The sequence below is a fragment of the Topomyia yanbarensis genome, chromosome 3, assembly GCF_030247195.1.
Source record: "Topomyia yanbarensis strain Yona2022 chromosome 3, ASM3024719v1, whole genome shotgun sequence".
NCBI lineage: Eukaryota > Metazoa > Arthropoda > Insecta > Diptera > Culicidae > Topomyia > Topomyia yanbarensis.
Window position 1 is genome coordinate 207889407 of NC_080672.1, and position 8259 is coordinate 207897665.

An 8259-nucleotide genomic window follows, 5' to 3' on the forward strand; every position below is an offset into this window, starting at 1 on the left:
ACCATGTATGACGGACTCGAATAGCCAGAAGATATTTTTAGCGGTGCCTATGGTTGACAATCGTTCATCCAACGAAATACCTATTGGGAACTCCTGACGACATGTTTGACATCCGTGTGTCACCATCATCCATCGGAGATGGCAGTAGTCACCGCGTATTCCGCGGATAAAAAGTTTAATTCGTCTCTATCTATAATTTAGTCAGTATTATTTCGGAATAATAGACCTTTCTTGCCAAAAATTTTATATGCTTCCATTTTAATACTTGAATCGATTCTACATATTGCCGCGATGATTTGAGGCCTTTAACTATTGAAAAAATAAAAAATAATGCGAAATGCCCATTTCACCCCTTATTCCCATGTCCTATCTTGCCTCGTTTCCCCATATTTATACGCCATTTTGGATGAATTGCTAGTGTGGAATTTGGACGAGTTCATTCAAACCTGTCAAAAACATTATTTTAATTTGAATAAATATTGGGAACATTTTCATTAGGTCGTATGTAACGAGAGATTCTCTTTATTTACTTTTTCTTCTGTTTATAACCACGTCGCTACAGTTCATCTCTAAACTTTTTGAATGACATTCTAGTAAAAACCAGCTTTCGATATGTACTAGAAAATTAGTGGAAAGTTTTATGGTGATGTAATTTAGAACGTCGTAGTAATCGAAAGAGAAAGTAATCAAAGAAAAATTCAATGTGACTTAGGTCCTATTGAGAACTTTCTCCAGAAATGCTCTCCCGTTCCCGCAAATAGAGAAAACCAAAATATCGCCCGGCCTGACGTTTCCCGGATTTGTCTGTAGGCAGGAGAAGCGCAAATAACTTTTCTTACCAGAACGCCTAATAGCCTTTCCACGATTGAAGATCTCGCAGCTGTTTTCAAGAAATTTCTTAACCGCGATTAATTTTATTCAGGACGTGTGAAAAAAGTACGAGCCATCACTGAATCAGTTTTATACGGTTTTTTATGCACTCAGGTTTGTTTACTTTTTATGAAGGTTTGAGTTGGTAAAATAGTTTCGTATTTAATTTTTAGGGTAAGTTGGAATCCACTATTCGAATATGGTTGCAACAATTTCAGCTCATCGAAAGAGTCTTTCGAAGTGGTTCCAAGCGCCAGCTATTATGTTTGTTATTCTTACAACAAATCTACGTTTGACCTCAGGGCCGTTTTCGGTAAGAGAATTCAATGGACTCAAGGCAGGCGCAAATAACAAACCGTCGACCTAGAAGTGTGTTCTGCTTGTCTACTACCCCTGATTCGAAAGATTTGAAAACAATGAAAGGTCTCGGAACACGCAACGGACTTTTGGACGATGATATCGATAGGTAATTTTGGGTCATTTCCCTTATGTATTATATTTTATGTAACTATGAATCCACATGTAGCCTGTGTTTTTATTGTTTTGATCTTGAGTTATCAATTGTATAGTTATCCGATACAAACTCGATTAACTATTTTAGTTTCCAATAGCTAAAAAATCTTCCTCTTTTCATTGTCTTCCATTTCCAGATAGAAATCAGTCACAAAGCCGCAGACGTCCTTAAATGCACTCCGATGGTGCTCAAATCAATCAGCACATCACGCGTGGAAGACGCCCGCTCCTGCCAGTATTTAGTAGTAAACACTTCATCGACGTGGATCACTTCCAGTCGAACATAGTGACAATTGGTCATGTCGTATACGGGAATTCGAAAACGAAAACCTCTGTCGATCCGGTAAACTAACTCCGATCATTTGATCAGAAACTTGCTTCATTGGTTTCCGTCGAATGCGATAGGAATGATCCTAACTCGACTGATTTATTAACTGCTTTACCCGTGTTAGCTACAAAAAAGTATTCGACGCCCAACCACTGGACGAAATTGCTAGGCCGGACGTTTCAGCGCACAGCTCCATTTGAAATATCAGGAACATATATTATGATTTAGACAGAGGGGGAACAACTTGACAGCTCCTAAACAAATCGTTGAAACCACTTTATTTGGGTCTGTGGGTCTAAAATGGCGGATCAATCTTTATTCAAGAATAATTTCTAAAAAAGCGTAAACTTGTTCACAGTGAAAATTTTCTTGTTCAATTTTTTTTACTTTCGATAATTCATTTTTGAAGACTTTTGGGCGTTTGGTGGTGTTTTGTTATAAAAATGCATCTTTATTCGGATGCATTAATTTAAAATGGTTCATGATTTTTTGGAATCATTAGCATACAAACAAGCGGCACTTATACTATTTAGTGAGCACCTTCATTTAGTCTTAAGATATTAGGTAGTAATATTTGTATTGCAATGTAAAAAACACACACAATGATACTGTTTTTCTCCCTCTCCGATAAAAAATTAACTGTCATCACTTCTGAACTTCATGGAAACCTTTGCACCGTACATAGGGTTGCCACCTTTGGAGATGCTTTGACCCGGAGATTTTCACTGACCTGGGGGGGGGGGGGGGTGTGGTGAATTTTGAGTGGAACGAGACAGAAATTGGAACCAAAGCGATTGCTCGGCATTTAAGAGCACTTTAATCGCTTTTTATAACTACGTTAAAGTAAAGCTGTAAATTTTTAACGTTTAAAAATGGTTTTATCGGTTTAATCTGGTGTAGTATTTCACTTCCCCGCCTAAGTGTCAACAATACAAAAGCACCAGCTACTCTCACTGTGGACGATAAGTCGCATGAGCACAACTAACAGGAAAAGGAGGCAGGGCTGCGGCATCACATGGGAAGCACTATGTGGTGTCGGTTATTCATTACCACAGGTCGCAACAAAAGGGCAAAACAGGGGCAACCCCTACTCAACACACAAGGGTCGTTGCAGGAGTAGCAACAATACCGGAAGAACTCGTTTGATGTTGACTTAGTCAGTTGGATTAGAAAAAATCTGCCATACCTTGGTGCAGCTGGTGATAAGCACTACTAACAGTGAAGTGGTTAGGTAAAATTTGCAGCAATTTACACCATTTTAAGCGACTTAGTAGCATGCAACATTTCAATTGTAGCCTATAGCGAAATATTACTTACCTTAAATTGTGGTAAACATTATTTGTTTTTCATTTTCATTACTTAGTGAAACAAATCAGCAATATTTGGTGAACTCATCTTCACCACCTTGAAACGAAGGGTTAGTTGGGAAAAATAATTCTGAACCAGAGTAATAGTTAACTATGACTTTTTAAATATTTTGTAAGGAATCAATTAATTCCAAAAAAATTGATACTATGCTTCTTCTCACCAAACGCGGAGAAATTGATGTAAAACCCGGAGATCGCTCCAGAAAACCGGAGTCTCCGGGTCAAACCCGGAGGGGTGGCAACCCTAACCGTACATGTCGCAGCACCTATCAGTTAGATGCTATACTGTCAGAAATAAACAGTCGAAGTCAATCCTGCCTTTATTAAATGCGAAGTGAAAAATGATAATCACAAAACTAAATATGTTTAAAGATTAACGACAAACTTTCGAGAATTGTCATATGCGAAAGATATTTCAAGGGCAATGGGAGAGGAAAAAGTTCACACTAGAAGCGCACTCAAATCAAATCAAGCATTTTATATTTTACATTCGGCACAATTTGTAATCCTTAACTAGGGTTGCCACCTTTGGAGATGCTTTGACCCGGAGATTTTCACTGACCTGGGGGGGGGGGGGGGGGGTGGTGAATTTTGAGTGGAACGAGACAGAAATTGGAACCAAAGCGATTGCTCGGCATTTAAGAGCACTTTAATCGCTTTTTATAACTACGTTAAAGTAAAGCTGTAAATTTTTAACGTTTAAAAATGGTTTTATCGGTTTAATCTGGTGTAGTATTTCACTTCCCCGCCTAAGTGTCAACAATACAAAAGCACCAGCTACTCTCACTGTGGACGATAAGTCACATGAACAGTGAAGTGGTTAGGTAAAATTTGCAGCAATTTACACCATTTTAAGCGACTTAGTAGCATGCAACATTTCAATTGTAGCCTATAGCGAAATATTACTTACCTTAAATTGTGGTAAAAATTATTTGTTTTTCATTTTCATTACTTAGTGAAACAAATCAGCAATATTTGGTGAACTCATCTTCACCACCTTGAAACGAAGGGTTAGTTGGGAAAAATAATTCTGAGCCAGAGTAATAGTTAACTATGACTTTTTAAATATTTTGTAAGGAATCAATTAATTCCAAAAAAATTGATACTATGCTTCTTCTCACCAAACGCGGAGAAATTGATGTAAAACCCGGAGATCGCTCCAGAAAACCGGAGTCTCCGGGTCAAACCCGGAGCGGTGGCAACCCTATCCTTAACTTGTTTGTATTTATCTTAAATTATTACGCTGTTTTGAAATGATCATCTTGATTATCTCTTCCGAATGTAAATAAAGAAAACAAGTTCGTAAAAGACGTCACGAAATTATTTTCTCGCAGAGAAATTTACAGTATCACAATTAGTGGACGACGTTCTATGGTGGCGACATCATTCGAAACACGGTGGTTTCAAGCAACTTAGGCTAAACGTCAAGTTGCGGGAGGGTTGGATTTAGATTTGTCGGATCACTGCTGCGAAAACAGCGTAGCTAAGGGTGCTGGAATTAACACAACACGGATCATGAAAGTGCATATAAGCCAATAGGATTTGGAATAACCCGAGAATTTTTTTATTTTGTCGAGTTGTTGCTTTATAGGGGCCCTTACACGCGTAATAAAATTGTCATTACTAAGTAATGACATTACAAATTGTACGGGAATTCCGTCATCACTAGCGTTACACGATCTTTAAGTGGCATTATTGCTCAGTAATGACAGTACTAGCGCCTCGTGTAAGGGGCCCTTATGGCAATCTCTCGAATGCGCGCGAAACAAAAATGATCGTTGTTTTTTTGCTCGCACTGATGCACAACGAAGGGCGCGAAATTTTTCACACTGTTGGCATAAACTGGCAGAATATTACATTAAGGAGTTACTAATACAATTTTCGTTGAATCGTAATTGCAATCCATTTTAGAACAGATTATTTAAACAAAAGCAAAAAATAAAATGTTTGCCGTATTTAAACTTATTTATAATCGCATTTTCATTCAGCCTGCGGAGTGAGTCGTCGGAATGGTTTCAAAAGGTGCCTTTGACCGTCTCGCCCAGTTTTTTGTCGACTGACTCCGATTAGAAACAACCTTTTAGCTGATTACTGGAGGTGACTGGTTTTCGCTGTTTTACAGCTTCCCCACGAAACTTCTCAGCCACGGACAACAATATATCTATATTAGCCTGACTGAGTCAACCTTTATCATTTTTAATTGTGATGTTCTTCTCCTTGCCGTATGATACTCTCAGTGGTAGTCTTAGCTGACTCGTTCAGAACTCCATTGGCGTCTAAAGCGAATTTAAACTCAATCTGTGGAACACCGTAGTTGGGATTCCCGACAGATGAGTTGACACTCCTGGCTCGTTGACCGAATTGGTTGTGAACGTCTGAGTCTGTTCACATGGGGTTCGACTATTCCATTCGATTAGCTTAATAATCATACCTGTCGCGGTTTCGACTTTTAGCAAAAGTTTAGCCACGTCTACAAGCTATAAACTACAGTTTAATCTGGGTCGCGCCTTAAACTACAGTTTCATCTGGGTCGTTCGACGAGTTTAGCGATTTTCCATAGATAAAATTCTGAAGAAACGATTTGACCTTTGGAATTCGAATTAAGCCTCGAACCAGGACAATATCCTGGTTGAACTCTTGTCCATTTTAGCAGTCGTAGTAGTAGTTTTTATCTATCAACGTAGATGCCGATTGTAGCCTTAGTGCTTGATGATAATGCGTTCTTGGCTCTTGCATACCTTGAGCTTGTGTGACCACCCCTGGCTGCTACTCCGTTATCGATCTGGTCGAGCTAAAGTTGCACGGGGAATCAGTAGATAATTAAGCTTGGGAGTAGCGAAACATCTTTCAATGTGAAACTACTGGTAATCGTAGAGTCCGGCAGCAGAATGCACTTCGAACAACGCTCCTTCATCAATGGTTAAGATAGAAACCTCGAATGTCAAAATCAAATCTTTGCAATAGGTTGAGAAGGTAATCACCGGATTTCGAACACTGTCCCTGATAGCGTTGTACAGTGTTTCGTAGGTTCATCGTAACCTGGTTCTTTGCAGCATCATCAATCAACTGCTCTGTGTCGGGAAAGGCTACATAGCTGGTTTTACGTCCGGTTGCGGTAATCGTCGGCAATGGCGTTGTTGACAAAAAATCCAATTTGACAGCGAGGTTTACCCGCAGTTAATGAATGCTAAAAATGAATGTGGTATCGCGACTCACCACTTCATTTACAGTGTTACCTGTAAAATTATCGAAAATATACAAAACAGTGCTGCCGAAACGTATATTTCGCGTCTCACCATTCTTGATCTGGTAAAAAAAATTCAACATTCTTGCATTTTGCAATTTTTAAAATATCATAAAAAGCCAGGAAAGGTCCTAAAAACCTCATTTTAACGGGAATGTTCATCAAAATAGGAAATCTTTCGATAAAAAATAAGCAAAAGGGGGGTTAGGTCTGACGAGAAAGGTCTATTTAAACAGTGGCAGATGTTTCAGCCATTTTTTGTCGTGACTAACGACTTACCTTTCAATATGGGGTCCCCTTTTCAAAATTTCGGAAGAAAAATGATGTAAGATTTTGAACGCTTATATCTTTTGTTGTACTGAATGGATTTAATCAATTTCTTCGGCATTTTGTCGAAAATATTTGTACCAATGTTGTATTAAATTTTGGAATATGTAGGACATTCATTATAAACGGAAAAATAGTGTTTTGAAAAATCTTTCGAAAACGAATCGGAAAAGTGAAAATTTTCAGCCCATTCCACACAGAGCCGACAAAATAGTGCAGCAAATGAACAATAAAATAATGAAAAGTTTATATATATAGGTCCACTACATGCTTGTTCCTATGATTATTCGTATTGGGTTGCTTGACGAGAGCAGTTGGTGGGGGAAAGCCGGCATATTAGTTTTGGTTAAGCCATTAGAAGCCGGACGAAAAGGAAAGGCTCATGCACGCCACGAGAACGAGCGAGAAAGCATATTAGCGAAAGCGTTACGTACATTTTGATCCTTAATAACTTTTCTTCTACTAAACGGATTGCCAATCTTGTTTCATAAATCGGAAGGAAAACGTTCAACGCTTGCTACCGATACGTTGTTTGCTATATAAAATTTGTTTAAATAGTTCAAAAACTACTTTAAATGAGAATCAACATTAATGATAAAACCTATAAATAAGAGTGTCGCAGCTTTTCTCAAAGCCAAACGTGTGTAAGACGCAGTGCATAACAGACGTGCGTGGTCATGAGAAGCTGCATCGGACGACCAATCAAATCGGCTACCACCGGAGAGAAGAAAAACGTTGGTGGCAGTGAGAAGGCCAAAACGCCAAAGGCTAAGAAATGCAGTCACTGAAAAGGCGGTAGTAACTTCCACTAAAATTGCCACCAAAATATCGAAGGCTACAAAGCGTACTCATTCGGTGTGAGCTGCGATAGGGGAAAGATGTATGTACGCAGTAAAAACAATCGTCGGCAAGGTTTGAATTGTTTCAAACGATTCTCGTCTTGTATCAACATAGTTATCTACAAACCGTCCTTATTAGGACGAATGCAAAATGGAAAAAGAATTTAATTAGAAAGTTTCTTTTATTAACTAGTACTAGGTTTGCGCTTGTTATTCTGTACTTTTACCAGTGAATCATAATAAAATGTTTTTCTAATCTACAAACTCGAAGGTTTTTGCAAATCCTTCCAAGAAAATCAGTGAATGTGGCAACTCTGCCACTAAGCGAAAGCTACACCAAAACGAATGATGAAAATATTTTCATTTGTCGAACAAAAGGATGGCCTTCCATCTGCATTGTAAAGTCAATAAATAGGAACGCCTTGATGCGAAGCGTACTCATTCGGAGTGAGCTGCGAAAGGGGAAAGATGTATGTACGCATTAAAAACAATCGTCGGCAAGGTTTGAATTGTTTCAAAAGATTCTCGTCTTGTATCAACATAGTTATCTACAAACCGTCCTTATTAGGACGAATGCAAAATGGAAAAAGAATTTAATTAGAAAGTTTCTTTTATTAACTAGTACTAAGTTTGCGCTTGTTAATTCTGTACTTCTACCAGTGAATCATAATAAAATGTTTTTCTAATCTACAAACTCGAAGGTTTTTGCAAATCCTTCCAAGAAAATCAGTGAATGTCGCAACTGTGCCACTAAGCGAAAGCTACACCAAA

At 38.5% G+C, this 8259-nt stretch overlaps 1 pseudogene; it reads right to left on the minus strand.

Moving 5' to 3' along the window:
- Positions 1-5144: 5144 nt before the first annotated feature.
- On the minus strand, positions 5145-6377 carry LOC131687601 (heat shock protein 70 B2-like; annotated as a pseudogene).
- Positions 6378-8259: the final 1882 nt, after the last annotated feature.